This window comes from Vigna unguiculata, chromosome 4, assembly GCF_004118075.2.
Source record: "Vigna unguiculata cultivar IT97K-499-35 chromosome 4, ASM411807v1, whole genome shotgun sequence".
NCBI classification, from domain to species: Eukaryota; Viridiplantae; Streptophyta; class Magnoliopsida; order Fabales; family Fabaceae; genus Vigna; species Vigna unguiculata.
The window spans coordinates 23654824-23677605 of record NC_040282.1 but is presented as its reverse complement, the minus strand read 5'-3'; the positions used below and the strand labels follow the sequence as shown (position 1 = coordinate 23677605).

The 22782-nt window shown below is 36.3% G+C and overlaps 1 long non-coding RNA gene, 1 other non-coding gene and 1 pseudogene across 2 annotated transcripts; 1 reads left to right on the top strand and 2 right to left on the bottom strand.

Moving 5' to 3' along the window:
* Nucleotides 1–207: 207 nt before the first annotated feature.
* LOC114180616 lies at nucleotides 208–1769 on the bottom strand (annotated as a pseudogene).
* Nucleotides 1770–10572: 8803 nt separating this feature from the next.
* On the top strand, nucleotides 10573–21564 carry LOC114182671. The gene is made up of 3 exons (XR_003604162.1): nucleotides 10573–10618; nucleotides 14374–14379; nucleotides 21506–21564. It is a non-coding gene; the product is annotated as an uncharacterized LOC114182671 (long non-coding RNA).
* LOC114182795 lies at nucleotides 12344–12450 on the bottom strand. Its single transcript, XR_003604231.1, has one exon. It is a non-coding gene; the product is annotated as a small nucleolar RNA R71 (small nucleolar RNA).
* Nucleotides 21565–22782: the final 1218 nt, after the last annotated feature.

Sequence of the window (22782 nt, the reverse complement as noted above, 5' to 3'; positions counted from 1 at the left end):
AAGAGAGCTTAGAAAACTATGACCAAAGAAAAAGAAAACTCTATTACGACAAGAAAATTACAAAACTGTATCAGTATTATACAGCGACTGTATTCATAACACACAACATGTGAGAAAGTTAAATCACAAGAAAAGAGAGTAAAAATTCCTATTCAATCTAATAGCTAACTTAGTCAATTGACCCAATGTAATGTGACTGTACAATTTTCAAATTTCATCTCCACTCCAATTATTCTTGACCTTTGATCTAGTGGGGTTTCCTCTCCCAGCACCTCACATGGCAAACTCCTCAAAATCTTTTCCAAAGCACAATTTTTATTCTTAGGAACGAACTTCTCAATCTTCTTCAGCTCAGCATTTTTGTTATAATCAATTTTAGAACCCCAATCTCTGAAATAGTTCAGCCAAAAAGGCTCTATAACTGCATCCAAATATTTAGCAGAAACTAATTCAAATGCCGCCATATCCATAAAAATGTTACATTTAACAGTATCATCCCTTATGCCTATGTTGTCTTCCCCTTGCAGATTAAGACAAGCATGTGGGTATGTTGAATGGCCATGCAAGGAAGAGTAGAATAGTGGTTTGTTGCCACCACTTTAGAACTCAATCTGAGAGGAATCAACCCATCTACCTTTGCTGTGTTGTGAGAAATAGACCTGCCATAGTTCACCACTAAAGTTGCTTACCCTTAGTGTCACATACTCCCAATCCCCAACATGTTCACCGATTTCCCCCAATCGAAAAGAAATAAACTTAACTTTTGCTCTCGAGAGCCATTGAATGGGTAGAAGACCCACATTGCAATGCCAGTGAAAGTTCCTCCAAGCATTGGTTTCACATGTACATAACTTTTGGCACTTTGCAAGTTTCCTTTCTTGACCCTCTCTTTGTTGGCTGCATCAGTAGGCAGGTCCAGCCAATAGGCACCATCATTGTTATGATCCTGAGGGAGATTCGTGCCGTTTGGTGCTATTGGAACAGGATTTGACTCTTGCCCAATCCACTGAAGATGGCATGTATTTGTCGCTGGGATGCAAGAACATAGTTGGAGAGTAAACTTGGAGTAATGCATTGATTTGTTGTAGATTAGGCATGTATTTTGAGATAGATTTGGTGTTTTTCAAACAAGAAATGGATGGGGATTTGGCACTCCCATTTTGAACAACGAAGGTGCCTATTCTAACACCAGGAGCTTCAATTCCCCTGTTTCTTGGTCTATCATCATAAACTCTGAAGCTGCGTGATTCCCAAATCAATGAATTTGTCTCACATTGGTCAGTGAAGTGTAATCTGACACACCTAATTTTGTCAAGGGAAGGCTTTCCTGGTGTGGTGGTCACAACATGGCCTACTGCTTTATACCCATCAGGTGGTGTTGGAAGCCAAACATAGACAAGACCATCTTAGGAAATCCTGGTACGTGCACTGTTCCATACAAGTATGAAATCAAGTGGTTTCTTTAAAATGGGGTTTCTTGTGTTTGCGCACGCATCTTTTCCCACAAGAACCCATCCAGAAAGTGGCTTGTTGTTGGGTTGGCTGTAGCAACCCAACATAAAGAAACCTTGAGGTATTCTTGATGGTTCAAACATGGTGAAACCTTGATCGACCAGTCCACCGCCATAAGTGCTCCAAACTTTGTTGAATGTTGATATTTGAGACACTTGTAGCCCATCAAGATCAATTATTTCACTGGCAAAACCACTTCCTACATGCAACAATTGTAGTAACCATCGTGCATTTAGTATAAAGTTTCGCGAAATCATTGTATCAAACAAACACAAAAAATTTAATAGGGACATATCAGAAGGAGAAAATGTGTTATATGATTAATGACTGATCAGTGAATCACATTATGGATACCTCGAGGCCAAGAAGAATTTGCAACTGGTACAGGAAGCTTAAATATCGCGTCTATGGGAAGAGATTGTTTCTTCTTCAAGAAAATCGATGCACAACATGTGGTAATATAATTACCCATTGTGGAGTTACCACTGTCGATGTATGGAGAATATGGCTATTATAGTATGATAATGGTGATTCTTTGCAGAGGGTTTACACAAACAAGAACACACTTCTGTATATTATAGAGGGAAATGTTGGTAGCATAAAGATCGATTCATTTTAATATATTAAATTACCATAATAAAATAAAATATGGACAAAATAAATTAGTGATTAAAACTCGTTAAAAAAAATAAGAATGTCAAATAGGGAATGTATCCCTTGAGTTGTGGCTCGGGATAGGGGTTAAGCATGTGACATTTCTTGAGTTGTGGCTCGGAATGGCATCTCTTGAGTTGTGGCTCGGGATGTCGGTTAAACACGAGGAACTCTTGAGTTGTGGCTTGGGTTGGCAAGTGTTTCCAGTGTGAGTGTGCGTGTTGTGGCACGTACGACGGGTCTAGATAGATTGCCCTCCTTGGTATGAGACCAACAAGTTTGGTAGTCTTAGGACGTTACGAATGTTATTTATAGTTGGAACTTCGCTTGGCGTTACGGAGTGTGATTCGTAGCATGGTTTCTCGCACGTGCTCTACCAGTTGTGGCTGGTAGGTGTGGTAGCAAGACATCTTGAGGTACTCATCAGAAGACGTACAACACGGGTAACATGGTGGTGGCCATGTGATATGGAATCAAAGGATGAAATTCCTTTGGTGTGTTTATATGTATATGTATGTTTTATATATATGATTGTTTAATTGCTAGCTGACCCTATTTGCTTGTGTTTGGCAATTATCGTGTACGCAGTACACAGGAGCAGATGATGTTACATGTGGATCTGGTGAGGCATAGAGCCGGAGCGGGGCTAGTATGGGAGAAAAGAGTTTTCTAAGTTTTATGTTTTATGTCTCTAAATAAATTGTAATATTTTATATTACTAGACTTTGATGATTGTAATAAAGCTTATAATTATGGTTTTAAAGTTTATTCTATGATGAATGAAAGTTTTAAATTCCCGCGTTTTGAGGAATTACAGTTATATTAAATGAGATTTTAATATTATTTTATTCTATTTTATTTAAAATCCATAATATCCGGGCGGGATATTACAATATTCCCATTCTTCTTCTTCGTCGCAAAGGTGCAATTTTTCCCATTGTATGAAATGTTCGTTGGTTCGATCTTTGTATAATTTATGTGGAAAGGAACGATTTTTGTTGTAGTGTGTAGGAGTGTGGTCACACTAGCGGTTTTAGACATTGGGTTTTGTCGTTGTCATGGAATGTAAGCAGGCTCGCTTCTTCAAAAGCTTCGTGGTGGTAAGTTTTTTTTTTAATGGTTGTGATGATTATTTCCATAAAAGGAAAGGTTGTATATGGATTTTTGTTTGAAGTGTGGGATTTTTAGGTTAGGGTTAACATTTTGTGTTGTTTGTGAAATGCTTTTGCCCAGGTTAGCATCCATACGAAGTAGTTTCTGGTCTTGAATTTGGTTCTCATATTGGTGTTATGTTATGCAGTAAACTGTAAACACGTATTTGCTTACTTAAGACTTAATATATGTGAACCATGGTTTATCATTTTCACATTAGTTACCCCTTATAGTTATAGTTGAGGATGGATGATATTGATTGATTGACTTATTCACTAAACTTTAAATGAAAATATGTGCCTACTTTTGACTTCATAACTACGAGGAATGATTTTTATTGGTTGCCTTATTAAGTAAACTATAAATCCACATATGTGCTTACTTAGGAATTAATAACGACGAATCCATGGTGTATGATTTCAACATTAGATATCCATGTTAGTAAAAGATTATGTTAAAAATACCTTATTTCCTTTAATTTAGTAATATTCATTTTAGAACTCAAATATAGCCCAAACCAGCATCCATAAAAAAGTAGTTTCAATTCCTGAATTTTGTTCACATATTGGTGTTGACTTTGTAATATTACTGAAAGATGTTACCACTTTTATACCCAATCCACACACGTGCTACCTGAACATTACATTAAGGAATATTGTCAAGGTATCACATTGGTCAAACATCATATTTATCTATTATGGTTGAAGTCATTGTTGAACTTTAATAGACATGATCAAATTCGTAGGTCTCCAAACATGACATAAAGAGTCCCGCTGATGAATAAGTTCAAACTTCACTTCCTGTGGTGCGACTAAAGCCAACCGGCAAGGACAATTTGGACACCGATTTGGACGCAAATTTGGAAATATATATGGGCACCAATTGCAAGGTCAATGGGGAACAATGATGATGATGACCTAATGATGGACAATATTGTTAAGAAAATGGTGAAGAGGTTGGTTGATCCATCCAACAAATTGTCATGTTTTCACCCAAGACAACCCTCCAAGTGATGGGCAAAAGGCATTTAAGAAAATATAACCACTATATTTGATTTTTTGGAAGTTGTCTTTGTAATTATGTTGAATATTTTCTTTGAAAAATTTATATTTTAATCTTATGGACTTTGTTAACTAAGTCGTAAATCATGTTTTACAATTACGTGGTCTTTGAATGTAGTTATTACTAATATTTGAAATCAGGTATTTGTTTCATCAAAGTGAAAAAGGAATCAAATGGGTTGGCACTTATTTACATACGACTTAGTAATTACTACTGACAGTGGGTATCTAAAATAACTATCATTTGAATTGAATAACTAACACAACTAAGTAAAAATCACTTTAAATGCTTCCAAAATGATAATGTACAATTTACTCATCCACACATCTTCTGAAAATGATAGTTTGTGAAGTACTATTTGCATTGGAACTTAGTGTCCAAATCGTTAAACTTAGGTTCACACTTAACTCACGTGTTCGCACAAAGCTATGGGAATTGAATGATTTAGTGCATCGTCTCAACTTAATTCAACATGTTCGTAAATGAAAGAAATATCATGGACAGTTGAAAACTTTAAAGTGAACACTAACTTAGTCAAGTATGTTGAAAGGTTTCATCAAAGTGCAAAACGAATGAGATGGGTTACACTTATTTACATATGACTTAGCAATTATTATTGATAGTGGGTATCTAAAGTAATTGTTGTCAATTGAATTGAAGGACTACAACAACCAAGTAAAAATAACTTTCAATGCTTCCAAAATGACCATGTACACTTTACTTATTCACCCAATTCTGAAAATGATAGTTTGTGAAGTAGTTTATGCCTTGAAACTTAGTGTCTAAATCATTAAACCTAGGTTCACACTTATTTACTCACGTGTTAGCACATAGCTATGGGAATTTAATGATTTAGTGTCTTGTCTCAACTTAATTCAACATGATTGTAAATGAAGGAAATATCATGGGCAGTTGAAAACTTTAAAGGGAATACTAACTTAGTTAGGTATGCTAAAAGGTTTCATCAAGGTGCAAAACGAATGAGACGGGTTGACACTTAATTACATATGACTTAGCAATTACTGCTAACAATGGGTATCTAAAGTAATTTTGTCAATTGAATTGAAGGACTACAACAACCAAGTAAAACTAACTTTCAATGCTTCCAAAACGACCATGTACACTTTACTCATTCACCCAACTTCTGAAAATGATAGTTTGTGAAGTAGTCTTTGCTTGGGAACTTAGTGTCCAGATCATTAAACCTGGGTTCGCACTTATTTACTCACGAGTTACCACATACTTATCACTTATGTGATAGTGTATTAGTAATGTATTGTTGAAAACGTGTAGCGGAATGATTAGTCGTTTGGACCAAAACCAGGAGGGAGGGTGAATTGTGGTTTTTAATAAAAAGTGTGCTTTTAAATTTTTTCCTTTTAATATCAAATATTGATTAAAATTCTTTCCTTTATTTTAATAAACACAATAAAATAAAGAGAGTAGGGAAGAGAAAACTGCACAAAGTATTTATACTGGTTCGGATCAAAAGATCCTATGTCCAGTTGTTAATCTCTCAAAAACAATATTAACTCAATCACTAAAATAAATCACAAATACAATCACAGATAAGAAAGTTTTAGGTTTAGAAAACATCTCCCTTGAAATCCACAAGGGATTAACACCTCTCTTGAATCACATAAGAGATAAAGAAACACCTTCCTTGAATCACACAAGGAATGAACACCTCATTTGAATCACACAAAGGATGATCGGCTTCTCCTAGCAACAAAAGCAGCACTCAATCACTCAAGATCCCACTTGATGAAAGTTATCGCTCTATCCACACTATGTTTTTTTCAAAGTCTTCCCATAAAGAGTTCTCAAGTACTCTGACTTCTCTAACTTCTGTATTTTGATAATGAAAGTCTACCACTTTATTTATAGAAGCCTATTTAGAAATTAGGTTAAGAATATGAAAAATTAAGTCATAACTGCCATAGATAATCGATTATCACATAAACTTTTATAAAAACATATTTCTCGTTGTGATAATCTATTATTTGTAGGATAATCTATTATCAGCAGGTGATAATCGATTATCAACATGTGATAATCGATTATTAATAGGTGATAATCGGTTATCACATAGGTTTTTCTTAAAAATCAGTTTTAACTGGGATAATCGATTATCACTAAGAATAATCGATTATTCCAATGAGTTTTCCAAATAAATAAAATTCTCTTGGTGCTCTACTGCTTGGGTTTTGCCTTTGGACTCTTGACAAACTAATTTAACTATTTTAAATAACATACACAAATTACAAGACCTAAACAACTAAACCCCTAAGTCTTCATTGTATCTCTTAAATCCAAGCATTATTTCAAGTCTTCAATATTTTTCCATGCATCATCATCAAGTCTTCTATACTTCTTTATAAGTCATCATCATCATCATCAAAATTCCTTATTGAAGGAAGATGTCCATCTTCTTCCTTTCATCAACATGTATGACTTCAAATTACAGTAATGACATCATGTTAAAGATAGTGTCACTTAATTAAGTTCATAAACCAACAACAAATAATCAATTCTTAAAAATATAAGACTCTATTATTAATGTATCATAGTCTTAACACATGCAAAATAAATATCAACATCATAACAATGCAACACTACACACTACTAAATTCACTAATGCCAAATCTTCTAATTTTGTCATTTCTTCCTTGCATAGGTCTGAAAGGGAGTTTGTATGACTTGACTCTTGAAACATTTTCTTGATTGATACTTTAGTCGGTGATACAAATCACTTATTTGCGAGTGCTTGCTCTATTCCTTTTCACAATGTACTTCTTACAAAATTGAGAACACTTGGGGTCCTTATAATCAATAGTAGGAGTGTTTATCCCAATTTTCAAAACTTTGACTTCACCTTATTGTTTCAACTGCTAATTCCCCATTTCACTCATCATTTTTTTAAAACTGCCATTGATTTTTGTAGTTCCATAATCTCTACTTCATGTTGTTTGACAGCATGTCTTAACTGTTCCTCCTCTTGTTCGTCCTCCTCAGATCCAGTACCATATTTTTGAAAAGCTTCCTTCACAAAGGGTTGGGAAAGCTTAGACTTGGACACACCAACATCAATAATAACCTGCAACATTTCTGAAAAACTCACTTACAACTACGAATACAAATTAAACAACTCATATTTCCAACCAAATCACAATCACAAAATCTTATAAAACAAAAATTTTCATGTTATTATTTAAACTGTTCTTAATTTTGTCCTCTACTACTTAATCATGTCAATTTAAATGAAAAACATCAAATTTAAATTCAAATGGATTGAACAATGAGTACTTGTAACAAATAGACAACCAACAACATGGAAGTGTGTGTTCTTTCCTTTCTTTATTAAGAACATCAAATCATTGCATATGCTCCCAACCATTTAAATTTTAGTGAATAAGTCAATCAGTCAATATCATTCATCTTCAACTATAACTACAAAGGGTAACTAATGTGCAAATCATAAATCATGGGTTTGCATATATTAAGTCTTAAGTAAGCAAATATGTGGATTTATAGTTTAATGCATACACCAACACCAATATGTGAACAAAACTCAGAATTTGAAACTACTTTTTTATGGATAGAGGTCTGGGTTGTATTTGAGGGGCCCTAAAATGAATATTACTAAATTGAAGGAAATAAGGTATTTTTAACACAATCTTTTCCTAACATGTACATATAATGTTCAAATCATACAACATGGGTTCGTAGTTATTAATTCTTAAGTAAGCACATATGTGGATTTACAGTTTACTCAACAAGGCAACAATAAAAATGATTCCTCGCAACTATGAAGTCAACAGTAGACACATATTTTCATTTAAGAGTTAGTGAATAAGTCAATTAGTCAATATCATTCATCCTCAACTATAACTACAAGGGGTAACTAATGTGCAAATCATAAATCATGGGTTCATATATTTTAAGTCTTAAGTAAGCAAATATGTGTTTACAGTTTACTACATAACACAACACCAATATGTGAACCAAATTCAGGATCAGAAACTACTTTGTGTGGATGTTGACCTGGGCAAAAGCATTTCACAAACAACAACAACAAAAATAAACAACACAAAATGTTAACCTAACCTAAGCAACCCACACTTCAAAAATAATCCATCTACAACCTTTCCTTTTACAGAAGTAATCATCACAACCCTTATGAAAAAATAAATAAAACTTACCACCACGAAGCTTTCGAAGAAGTGACTCTATTTACATTTCGCGACAAAGACAAAACTCAATGTCTAAAACCACTACTATGACCATGCTCCTACACACTACAACAAAAATCGTTCATTTCCACGCAGATGATACGGAGATCGAACCAACGAACCTTTTGTGCAATGGGAAAAATCACACCTTTGCGACGAAGAAGAAGAATGGAAATACCAAGAAGAATAGGGTTTTTACAATAATATGGATTGAAGAAAAAAATAGAGTTTGGAGACGAAGATCAGAGGTTTAAGACAAAGATCGGTGGTTGAGGACCACAAAGTTGCTTTCAACTTTAACCATGGGCACTCGCGTTTTAATGTTTTAACTCTCTCTACCTCCCTCTTTCTTTCAAACAATGCAGATGAAGAAAATATTAAAAAAATAATCAATCAGGTGCCACGTAAGGTTGTGAGAGAAGTTGTTAAAATATATATATTGCTATATCATTATCCTTATGAGATTTGTGTTGAGCGCAAACCTTGTAAATCCTTTAGAGAGTGAAGTTGAAATTTGTGAGTTGTATTGTACTCTCTTATTTTGAGTGTTTCATGTAATTTTCATTACAGAGTTCATAATCTTAAGAGGAGGTCAAGAAGGTGATACTTGAAGAGGTTTATACTCGGTGTAGTCTGGAGAGAATTATACTTTTTGTAACCAAGAGAGGGAGATATTTGTTTCTATTCAAGGGAATTGATTAGTAAAGAAATATCTTAAACATATTGCTTAAGATACTAGACATAACCTCAATGGTGAGGTGAACCAATATAAATCCTTTGTGTGTTTGAATTTGTATGCAGCCTTTATTCATCCCCCTTTCTAGAGTCACATCATTCGAACAATCTTTTTTGGCTACTCCTTGAATAACAAAGCATAAAGGGTTCACAATATGCGATTATTAATTGTTGGATAATTTCTAGACATTGCATTTGATGAGACTAACAATCAAAAAAAGTCTGGTACAAGAAAATGATGGCAACATTCTTGAAGGCTTCTCAAGACTCAATATTCTTTTTCCAACATTCTTATAAAAAATCTTAATCATAATCAAAACTTAACCTTGATACCACCATACAAAATGTAACAAGAAATTAAAATTACTTTATTTCTCAAACTTTTTTTATTAGCAAAGAATTAATTAATTAATTAGTAGAGCACTTGTGGGGTGCTCTAACCCTTTTACAAAAACTATGATAGCCCTATACAAAAGGGACGCAAGAAGGCTAACATCATGAGCCTCAACAAAAAATTGAACACGATAACCGAACCATTGTCCACCTTGGATACAATATAATAAGTGCAGAGGGCTAACAACATAAAAAACTTTGATTTTTTTTTCTCTAGTTCTTGAGATGGCGTGGAAATATTTAGCCATTTTACAACTAAGATGCTTAAGAGCAACAATATTTAAGATATTTTGACAAACATTATAAAAACATGGAGTATCATTAGTGTACAACATTTTAACTTGTTCCCAAACTCCTAAAGATGTCCCATAAGCATGAAATATATATTTCAGTGATGAATGAATAATAGACTTGAGTATAATGAAGAATTGAGCATCAATTTTAACCAACGAAAAAACTCATTTTCAATAATACTAGTCACACCCTGATTAAGATGACCAACATAACCCTTACTCTTAATCCAAAGTCAAATGTCTGATAAGTGCCAAAAATGAGTAAGTTTCATATGAAATGAAGGCACTTATGTTCTTAATTTGTATTTATATCATGATTAATTCTCCCTAAATCTAGAACATAATGAGCTTCTAAGTTTTTGTTGAAAAGAAGTCACTTGATCCTTGTTTTGGTAAATTTCAAGTACAATAGAGTAGAGAAAGGAAAGAACTTAGGAGGAGCAAAGGAGAAAGCAAGAAAGGAAGAAAATAGGGAAGAAATGCTGTCAAGGTCGCTCAATTTTAAGCATGCTCGCCTAAGCTAAAGCCACTGCCGCCATTCTCACTTAAGCGACGCAGACTCTCGCTTAAGCGAGAGTTCGTGCAGTGGAGACCCTCTCTTGCCGCCGTTCTCACCCAGGCGAGCTTAGATGCTGCCAATCTCGCCTAAGCGAGATCCTTTCTTCAGCTCGAAGTACTCTTGCTCGCCTAAGCCAGACATTGGTTTCAGCACGTCTCGCCCAAGCGAGAAGCTTTCTTTAACATGAAGAATGTTGTCTCGCTCAAGCGAGACTCACGTAGCTTGAGCGAGACTTCGTGGGTATATATTCTCAGTGCATCAGAAAGTGAGTTTTAGCTGGAGAATTTGGGAGAAGAACTGATCCTTGCTGCAGAGCGGTGACCACGAGCAAACACATATCATATTTCTTCTTCTTCTTCTTTAGTTCTTAGGATTTTGATAGCTACCATGAGTGGCTAATCTCCTTCCTTGGGATTGAATGTAATCTAATCGAACTTGGATGTAATCTGGTGATATTTATATATAGAATTTCTGTTTTACTCAGTATTTGTATTATTGTTCTGCTCTTAATGCTTACTTCTATCTGATCAATAGATGTTTTGATTTTGATTTTTAGATTTGACTGGAAAGTATTTCTGAAAATTTGATTTGAACAATGATACTTGATATACTGTGATGCTAGGAATAGATCTCAATATATCAATTGCTGTTAACACTCGACCGTAATGCTGGATAGTTTGTTGAATATATGAGGAATCAATATTCAGGGAACTAATCTTATGAATTTTATACGCGAGGAATCGGTATAAATGATTTTTGAGTGTGCATCAATATTGGTATTTTCAGATGTTATATATTATATTCATCCAGATTACAGACAAGGGAGATAGATGAAATTCAATCCCAGTTTCTTTTATTGATCTTTTAACTAATTTTCTGTTTTACTGTATTTATTTATGCAATTTAGTTTCACTGCTGATAATCCATCGAATTAAAATTTCTGCATATATATACTGATTGAGATAATTATTAATTTTCACTGAATCCGTTCCTCGTGGGTTCGACACTCCTACTTTAAATCATTATACTACAGTTGACTTTTGGTACGCTAGCCAAGAGACCAACAAGTATTTTTGGCGCGGTTGCCGGGGAACGGTGTTCTTTTGGAAATTTCTAGTTATCTCATCCAGCTTTGTGTATATTTTTCTTTATTAGATAGCTTATTAAATTTTCCCTTTGTATTAATCCTTGCTTGAGCTGTTTGATTTATGCTCTTAAGAGGTCAGGTTCCTGAAGATCGATTAGCATTTGACCCGGAGTAAGAAAAGACAACTAGAAGGAACAGAGGCAAAAGCAAAAAGAAGCAAGAAAAGACAAGGGAAGAATCTTCTTGTACTTCCATCACATCTCAATCAGAAAACATGGAGAATCAAAGACCAGCTCCAGCCAGGAAGACACTTGGAGCATATGCTATCCAACAAGGGCCGAGATATTTTTCTAGCATAGCAATACCATCCACCACCAAAACTTTGGAGATGAAGCCAGTCTTCCTCAACTTGATCAGTTCTCATCAATTCACTGGAATGGATAATGAAGATCCATATACTCACCTTTCTACATTCTATGAATTGATAGGAACCATGGGCTTTCAAGAAGGAGATCTTGAGCATGTATACATGCATTTGTTTCCTTTTTCTTTGGCAGGTAAAGCAAAGGAATGGCTTAAGTCACATCCAAATCAGAGTTTGAACAGCTGGAAGGATGTTGAGGAGAAATTCTTGAACAGATTCTTTCCACCATCTCGCTACATCAAAGCCAAAGCTGATATTTCAACGTTTAGGCAAGGACCAGATGAGCCATTCTGTGAAGCTTAGGAGCGGTTCAATTCCTTATTGAGGAAATGCCCAAATCACGGATTTGAGGATATTGCTCAACTGAACATATTTTGTAATGGTTTGAGGCTTGACACCAAGATGATATTAGATGCAGCAGCAGGTGGAACAATGATGAGTGTAGATGCGGAGCAAGCAACAAGAATCATTGAGGCATTAGCATCCACAGATCATCAAGCTCAGCACAATAGGCAAACTGTTTAGAAGAAAGGAGTGCTTGATCTTAGTACTACAGATGCGATCTTAGCTCAGAATAAAATTCTGACTCAACAGATTGAAGCACTGACGAAGCAGATGTCTAAATTACCAGAGCAGTTGCAAGTTGTGCAATCCTCTCCCAGTCAACAACCCATGAGATGTGACTTTTGTGGAGGCGATCATCCAAATGGTCATTGTTCTTATCAGAGTAGCTCACAAGGAGAAGTTCAATATGTGAGCAACCAAGGAAGACCAGGAAATTTCTCCAACAATAACAACTTTTCACAGGGGTGGAGAAACAATCCAAATCAGAATATTGGATGGAAGCAAGAAGCTGGTCCTTCAAACAGACAACCTCCTTATCAACAACAACAACAACATTATCCTTCGGTGCATGACAAAACATCTAAACTGAAGGATACTTTAGAAAAGTTTATGCAAGCTTCTTTGACCAATCAGAAAAATACAGAAGCTTCAATCAGAAATCTCGAAACACAGGTTGGACAGTTGGCGAAACAATTATCAGATCAGCAGATAGGTCAATTTTCAGCCAAGACATAAACTAATCCCAAGGAACATTGTAAATCTATTACCACCCGAAGTGGTAAAGTTGTGGGAAAAGGGATTGGAGACAACCTGGGTGTAGAGGAGGAGGTGTTGGAGGAAAAAGAGAGAGAATGAAAAAAATGAGTGTAAGGGAGAGGAAGAACAAAATAAAAGAGAGTTTGTAAATAAAAGAGAAGAAAAAGAAGAAAAAAATAAAGGTGAGGAGAAAAAGAGGGAGAATGGTGAGAAACATGTACCTCAGTTGAAGAGCCTACCATACCCTCAAAATCCCTCCAAAAAAGACAAGGAAAGGCAGTTTGCAAGATTCATGGACATTTTCAAGCGACTGCAGATTAACATCCCTTTTGTGGAAGCTATGGAGCAGATGCCGACATATGCAAAATTCATGAAAGAGCTCCTTACAAAAAAGATAAGATTCTCTGAAGAGACAGTGGAGCTTGAAGCAAGGTGCAGTGCTATAATTTAGAAATCATTACCTCAGAAATACAAAGACCCTGGGTGCTTCACTATTCCAGTTACAATCAGAACATTACCAGAGGGAAAAGCATTGCTTGATCTGGGTGCCAGTATAAATTTGATGCCTTTGTCTATGCTAAGGAGAATAGGAGATCTGGAAGTGAGGCCTACACGGATGACATTACAACTAGCTGATCGATCCATGAAGTATCCCTATGGTGTGGCGGAGGATGTCTTAGTTAAGGTTGACAAATTCATGTTCCCAGTTGATTTTGTAGTAATGGATATTGAAGAAGACACTGAAGTTCCTCTAATACTGGGAAGACCTTTCATGAAGACGGCCAAGGTCATTATTGACGTTGATGATGGCAAATTGAAGGTCAGGGTGCAAGATGATGAAGTCAAATTTAATGTATTTGAAGCAATGCAGCACCCGAAGGACAAGCAATAATGCTTCAGGATGGATGTGATAGATGAAATTTTTCTGTCATCCAGGAAGCAATTGACAAAGGCAAGCCCATTGGAAAAAGCTTTGATTAGTGCTTGTGATGATCTGGAGGATGATAAAGAAAAGAAAGTTGATGAATACTTAACACATCTGAATTCAGCAAAAGAAATTGCATCAAATGAAATACAGCTTGAGAAATTGCAACAAGAAAATAGAACTGAAAGTCAGAAGCTGGAGCTAAAGGTATTACCTCCTCATTTAAAATATGTTTTTCTTGCAGATGGAGGTAACAAACCAGTGGTGATCAGTAGTGCTTTAACGACTTTTGAAGAGGAAAAGCTGATTTCAGTTCTTAAAGCCAATGAGGGTGCAATAGGTTGGACTTTATCTGATCTTAAAGGAATTAGTCCATCCTACTGTATGCACAAAATTCATATGGAGCAAGACTACAAGCCTATAGCACAGCCTCAGCGGCGATTGAATCCAACCATGAAAGAGGCGGTCAAGAAAGAAGTAATGAAGTTACTTGATGCAGGTATGATCTATCCAATCTCCGACAGTGCCTGGGTCAGCCCGGTCCAGGTAGTTCCAAAAAAGGGAGGTATGACTGTTATTTGTAATGATAAAAATGAATTAATTCCTACTAGAATAGTCACAGGTTGGAGAATGTGTATAGATTATAGAAAATTAAATCAGGCCACTAGGAAAGATCATTTTCCTTTGCCTTTCATGGATCAAATGCTAGAAAGGTTAGCAGGGCAAGCATTCTATTGTTTTCTGGATGGATATTCTGGTTATAATCAAATTGCAGTGGATCCAGAAGACCAAGAAAAAACTGCTTTGACTTGTCCCTTTGGTGTGTTTGCTTACAGGAAAATGTCGTTTGGATTGTGTAACGCACCAGCAACTTTTCAACGATGCATGCTTGCAATTTTCTCGGACTTGGTGGAAAAATGCATAGAAGTCTTTATGGATGACTTCTCTGTATTTGGGGCTTCATTTGATCAATGCCTGGAAAACTTAAATACCGCACTGAAGCGGTGTGTTGATACCAATCTGGTTTTGAATTGGGAAAAGTGTCATTTTATGGTAACTGAAGGTGTGGTACTAGGCCACAAAATCTTTGCTAAAGGTATCGAAGTCGACAAAGCTAAAGTGGAGATCATTGAAAAGCTGCCACCACCCAAAAATGTGAAGGGTATCAAGAGTTTTCTAGGCCATGCTGGGTTCTATAGACGATTCATCAAAGATTTCTCCAGAATTGCCAAACCACTCAGCAATCTACTCAACAAGGATACACCCTTTAATTTTGATGTTGAATGTTTGCATGCATTTGAATTGTTAAAACAGAAATTGGTTTCAGCTCCTGTGATAATTGCTCCTGATTGGAATTTAGGTTTTGAGTTAATGTGTGATGCAAGTGACTATGCCATAGGAGTAGTTTTAGGATAGAGAAAATCCAAAGTTTTCCATGCTATACACTATGCTAGCAAAGTCCTTAATGAAGCTCAAATTAATTATGCAACAACTGAAAAGGAATTGTTAGCTATAATTTATGCATTAGAAAAATTTAGAGCATATTTGATTGGTTCATCTGTCACTGTATATACTGATCATGCTGCAATTAAATATTTGTTAACCAAATCTGATTCAAAACCAAGACTAATTAGATGGATCTTATTGTTACAGGAATTTGATTTGGTGATCAAGGACGAAAAGGGAAGTGAAAACTTTGTAGCTGATCATTTGTCTAGATTGGTGAATACTGAGGTGACCAACACTCAATCAGAGGTGCATGAGGAGTTTCCTGATGAAAAATTGATGATGGTGCAAGAAAGGCCATGGTTTGCTGACATGGCCAATTTCAAAGTTGCAAAGGTCATACCTGAAGATTTTAATTGGCACCAGAAAAGGAAATTCTTGAGAGATGCACACCAATATGTGTGGGATGATCCTCATTTGTTCAAAATCGGAGCTGATCAACTATTGAGAAGGTGTGTATCCAATGATGAGGCAAAGAGCATTCTGTGGCACTGTCATAGTTCCCCATATGGAGGGCATTTTAATGAAGAGAGGACAGTTGTAAAAGTCCTCCAATCTGGATTTTATTGGCCCACCTTATTCAAAGACGCACACAAATATGTGCAACACTGCAATAGTTGTCAGAGAATAGGGGGAATCTCAAAAAGACATGAAATGCCACTGAATATCATTTTAGAGGTTGAGGCCTTTGATTGTTGGGGAATCGACTTTGTGGGACCACTACCATCTTCTTTCTCAAATGAATACATTTTGGTGGCAGTTGATTATGTGACAAAGTGGGTTGAAGCAGTAGCAGCTCCTAAGGTCGATGCCAAAACTGTAATCAAATTTCTCAAGCGGAATATATTTTGCAGGTTTGGTACTCCAAGAGTGTTGATTAGTGATGGTGGTTCACACTTTTGCAATGCTCAACTTTAGAAATGTTTGGAACATTATGGAGTGCGGCATAAAATTGTATCACCTTATCATCCACAGACCAATGGACAAGCGGAGGTGTCAAACAGGGAAATCAAGCGTATTCTAGAGAAAACAGTGGCATCTTCAAGAAAAGATTGGTCAATGAAGTTGGATGACGCACTTTGGGCCTACAGAACTGCTTATAAGTCTCCCACAGGTATATGGTAAGTCATTTCACTTACCGGTTGAATTGGAACACAAGGCATTCTAGGCCTTGAAATTTTTGAATTTTGATCCAAAGGCAGCAGGAGAAAAGAGAAAATTACTGCTGCAAGAATTGGAGGAAATGAGACTCAGCGCCTATAAGTCCTCTAAGTTCTACAAGGAAAAGATGAAGGCTTATCATGACAAGAAAATTCTCAAAAGAGAATTTTATCCTAGCCAATCAGTACTATTGTTCAACTCCAGGTTGAGATTATTCCCTGGAAAGCTAAAATCAAAGTGGTCAGGACCATTTCTTGTCAAAGATGTGAAACCATATGGAGCAATTGAGCTAGAGGATCCTGAATCTAAAAGGATCTGGGTTGTAAACGGGCAAAGGTTGAAGCCCTATCTTGGTGGTGAGATTGATAGGCTCGCCACAATCATTCAACTTGATGAACCTTAAATGAAACAGGCGTCAAGCTCGTGACGTTAAACAAGAGCTTCTTGGGAGGCAACCCAGTGTTTTAATTATGTTTTTGCACTTCAATTTCATATTTTGTGTGATTAAATATGTTTGTGTATGTAATTATGTGTTTGTGTTTATAGCTCTATGTTTGTGTGTAAAAAGGTGAATTTTAGCATCCACTCATCTCAATAAGGCAAACCATGAGATTTTGGTTGTTTTCAAACAAAACTGGTATTTTAAGCATGGGAATGAGTTTTGGTGCCAGAATTGAGATCATCAAATACTAAAAATTGCCTTGTTATGGCCAAATTGTGAAATTTGAGTTTAAAAGCTTGATTTTGAGTTTGTTGATGTGAAACCTTTTGGAATGATAAAGAATTGATTGAAGTATGGTTTGATGTGTGTTTCTGAGTTAATTGGACTAAAAAGATCATGAATTGAGTGAGGGAAAGTTGAACAAAATTTTGGAAAGTGGCAAAATCTGGGTGTGTCAAAACTGCACGAAAATCTCGCCCAAGCTAAACATGTCTCGCCTGGGCGAGATATGCAGAACCTGAGCCAACCAATTTTGCTGATATACTCGCTTAAGGGAGTCGTGGCTCGCCTGGGCGAGAATGCCCTGTACCAGGGATGTTTTGGGCGAAATATCTCGCCTGCGCGAGACTTTTTAATTTTCTCTCACGCTCATCTCGCTTAAGCGAGAATCAGTCGCTTGAGCGAGAATTCGCGTTTAAGTGAGGGACAGTGGCAGAACTCACTACTCTTTTTCTTTGCCCCAAACCCTCACTCACAACTCTCGCTCACATTCTCTCTTTCTCATTCTGGGTGCACCTTCACTCACTCAATTCTCTGCATTTTAACTTACAAATTTCGTCTCCCTTTGCTAATTTCACTTCAAGGTAAGTTCTTCTTCCTCATTCTCTTCATTTCCATCAAGCATAGTCACATTTTTGTGCTCTTGCAAACCCTAGGTAGTACCCATAATCTGTTTTAATGCGTTTTGTGTTTATATTGTGGGTTTTAGTGTGAATTAATGCTAGAACTGAACAATGTGGGTTGCCGATGGATGAATTGCTTCAAAAATTTTCACAGTTTGAAAATGCACTCCATGTGTTTGATGAAATGTCATGCTGAAATTGTTCTTGTTTGTGCTTGGTTGGCTAGTGAATGGATTCTAGAAACTGCTATTGCATTGTAATTAACTAACTTGACAAGATTTTGGTGGGTTAATTTTCATCCTTACAGGTCAATGGCTAGAACAAAGACAACATCTAGACTTCCCGCTAACTGAACCCAGCAAAGGGAAGAGGAGAAGACGTGCAAGTAGCTCTTCTCTTGAAAGGCCAATAAGCAACCATTTTAGGGACCCCGAAAGACAAGAACGGTATGAGAAGATAAAGAACTGGGTCTTTATCAAAGAAAGAAAGGTGGTCCTACTTCCGGATGAATATGATCCATTCTTGAATGGCCTTATCAGGAGGAATTGGATGAAGTTGGCTGACCCGCTTCCCAAATTTGATCCAGAGATTGTGAGAGAGTTCTATGCAAATGCTTATTCTGAGGACAATCCTGGTGAAAAGAGATCTAAAGTTAGGGGGAGGTGGGTAAATTATGATCGAGCAGCCATCAGTGAATTCCTTGGTAATCCACTACCTCTACAACCAGGGCAACGATGTGACTTCACAACAAGAAGGAGGAGTCATGAACCTTATGATGAAAATGAAGTAGCACTCCGTATATGCGCTGCCAACTAATCTTATCAAGTTAGACCCACTGGAAATCCTCTCAGAATTCTAAGAGGGGATATGAAAACCTTAGCCCAAGTCTGGACCACATTCTTACTTGCAAACATAGTGCCCATTGGCCACGTGTCAGACTTGAATGTCCCTAGATGTCATCTCCTTTATTGCATAATGAGGGAGGATCTGACTGTTGACGTCGCCACAATTATCTCTGAAGAAATCCACAAATTTGTGAGATACGAAGTCAACACTAGGAATGACAAGGCAAAAGGTGCTTTGGGTTTTCCAGCATTGATCACAGCTCTTTGCCAAGAACAAGGGGTGAAGGTAGATTTAACTAAAAAGATACAACCTTCAATTACCAAGAGATTCATTGAACACTTTTGTACCCACCCAGAGGACTTGGAGCAGCTAGAAGAGCCCCAGCTGGACCAACAAGTTGAAGATCAACAAGCTGAAGACCAACCAGCAATGGAAGAACAACAAACAGGGCCCACATAGCAACCTCAGCTCAACATGAATAATGAATTGCTTGAGCAGATGAGATATCTGAGGTTGCAGATGGAGCACACTCACCAGTAAAATGCTTCCATTCATAGAGGACAACTCCACCTTCAGGAGTACCTCTGAATGTCCGCGGACCATACCCAGGCATGACTCCACCAGAATTCTTCACTTATCTACAGTGGCCTGGGGACAGTCCTATTTTCCCAGGGGGAAGTGGACCTGTTGCAGGTGAGGGACCATCAGGAGTTGCTGACACAGATGGAGCAAACATTGAGGATGAGATTGATTTTGGAGGGGATTGATCCACAACACCATTCCACCCTTCAAAAATCTATAAATACGGTTTCATTGTTCTTTTTCTTTTAGTATTTTGCAGTATTTATGTAATTACTACTGTTTTGCTTTAGTTGTTTTGGCTAGAATGCTATATTATCTAGTTAATTAACTGTTTAACTTTAGTTTTTGGCTTAGTATTTTGTGCATAATACTTAGAGACAGCTAAAATTTTTTGGGAATCAATTTGAAAATCTTTCTTGAGGAAATTGGTTAAAGAGAAATCTGATTTCAGTAAGTATCCTGAGTCTAGAACAATTGAGTAAACTAAACACAGAGGTGAAAAAGGAAAATTTTGGTTGAATTCATAATTAAACAGGATTAGGATATTAGTGTTGGATAATTAGTCAAGATAATCAGTTGTAATAACAAGTGAGATACCAAGGAAATAAACCAGAAAACCCAGTGAGTGTGTGAATCCTTAAACAGCTTGAGTATTTCCACTGTTTGTTGACAAGTTGATATTGCTTGAGTTTTCATTTGATAACATCACATTTGAAGCATGGAAATGATTAAGGCAATTTTGTTGAATTTATAACTCAGTGCCAAATAGCCAACCTGTAAATAATAATCTTTTGTTGATAGCCCATTTGAGCCTAATCATTTGAATTATGCACCTTAACCTTAACTTGAATTATTATCACTTCCCTTTGCACACTTAGGGATAGAGAGCATAGGTGCATTTTTCAACTGTAAGGGTAATTGGTTGGTAGAATTGCACTTAAGGAAGAAAAGGGTTGAGTATCATAATTCACTATTTAGTATTGTGTAGGAATGTATATATTTACAAAAAAAAAACAAAAAAAAACAAAAAAAAGGAAAGAAAAGGAAAGAACAAAAAGAGATAAGAGTGAATTATGAATGAAAAAGAAACTTGGTGTATTGAGGTCTGAATTGTGAGGAATGGAGAGTAGAATTGGGTTTGAATTGTAACTATGCTCTCTTTTCTAAGTTGTGCTTTTGTGATCTTGAAAAACCATTATTCTTGAAAGCCTAGCCTCATTACAACCTTGAAAAGACCATAAGATCCATGCTGAATGTGTGTTTGTGGTTGAATTGAAAATGACTAGCAATTTTGATTTGTTGAAATCCAGTGGAAAATGAGAGAGACACATGCCTGTGAGATTTAAGAGAGAATTTCCTTGGTTAGAATCACTTGTTCTTACAATTAGTTTTCCTGAAAAATTGGCTGCACTCTTATCCTACTGTTGTTTGATAATTAGATTCATCATCTGCTTCTGATTTTGAATCTGTGGTTTGGAATGCAAAATTTGTCTGGTAAGGAACTGTGAAAATGATTTCTCAATAACCAATTTCAAAATTAGAGTTTTGATTGGCTGTTACATCATATAACTTTGCTTGAGGACAAGCAAGATGCTAGGTTGGGGGGAGTTGATAAGTGTCAAAAATGAGTAAGTTTCATATGAAATGAGGGCACTTATGTTCTTAATTTGTATTTATATCATGATTAATTCTCCCTAAATCTAGAACATAATGAGCTTCTAAGTTTTTGTTGAAAAGAAGTCACTTGATCCCTGTTTTGGTAAATTTCAGGTACAATAGAGTAGAGAAAGGAAAGAACTTAGGAGGAGCAAAGGAGAAAGCAAGAAAGGAAGAAAATAGGGAAGAAATGTTGTCAAGGTCGCTCAATTTTAAGCATGCTTGCCTAAGCTAAAGCCATTGCCGCCATTCTCGCTTAAGCGAGAGTTCATGCAGTGAAGACCCTCTCTTGCCGCCGTTCTCGCCCAAGCGAGCTCAGATGCTGCCAATCTCGCCTAAGCGAGATCCTTTCTTCAGCTCGAAGTACTCTTGCTCGCCTAAGCCAGACATTGGTTTCAGCACGTCTCGCCCAAGCGAGAAGCTTTCTTTAGCATGAAGAATGTTGTCTCGCTCAAGCGAGACTCACGTAGCTTGAGCGAGACTTCGTGGGTATATATTCTCAGTGCATCAGAAAGTGAGTTTCAGCTGGAGAATTTGGGAGAAGAACTGATCCTTGCTGCAGAGCGGTGACCAAGAGCAAACACATATCATATTTCTTCTTCTTCTTCTTTAGTGCTTAGGATTTTGATAGCTACCATGAGTGGCTAATCTCCTTCCTTGGGATTGAATGTAATCTACTCGAACTTGGATGTAATCTGGTGATATTTATATATAGAATTTCTGTTTTACTCAGTATTGGTATTATTGTTCTGCTCTTAATGCTTACTTCTATCTGATCAATAGATGTTTTGATTTTGATTTTTAGATTTGACTAGAAAGTATTTCTGAAAATCTGATTTGAACAATGATACTTGATATACTGTGATGCTAGGCATAGATCTCAATATATCAATTGCTGTTAACACTCGACCGTAATGCTGGATAGTTTGTTGAATATGTGAGGAATCAATATTCAGGGAACTAATCTTATGAATTTTATACGCGAGGGATCGGTATAAATGATTTTTGAGTGTGCATCAATATTGGTATTTTCAGATGTTATATATTATATTCATCCAGATTACAGACAAGGGAGATAGATGAAATTCAATCCCAGTTTCTTTTATTGATCTTTTAACTAATTTTCTGTTTTACTGTATTTATTTATGCAATTTAGTTTAACTGCTGATAATCCACCGAATTAAAATTTCTGCATATATATGCTGATTGAGATAATTATTAATTTTCACTAAATTCGTTCCTCGTGGGTTCGACACTTCTACTTTAAATCATTATACTACAGTTGACTTTTGGTACGCTTGCCAAGAGACCAACAATGTCTGAAGTCTAAGTATCATGATTAGTTCCATCTAATTTGTCAATGAATAGATGCACATTGACATAGTTGGTATAGATTGACGAATCAAACATTAGAGTAGTAAAAGAGATCATATATAATAGTAGCAAGAGAAAATAATCATTGGAGGAGAGAAATAACCTTAAAAATAGTGAAAAAATTATAAGGAATCTTGATCACAACGAAAGTCCCAGTTCTAGAAAGAGGGTGACGAGAAGAGTT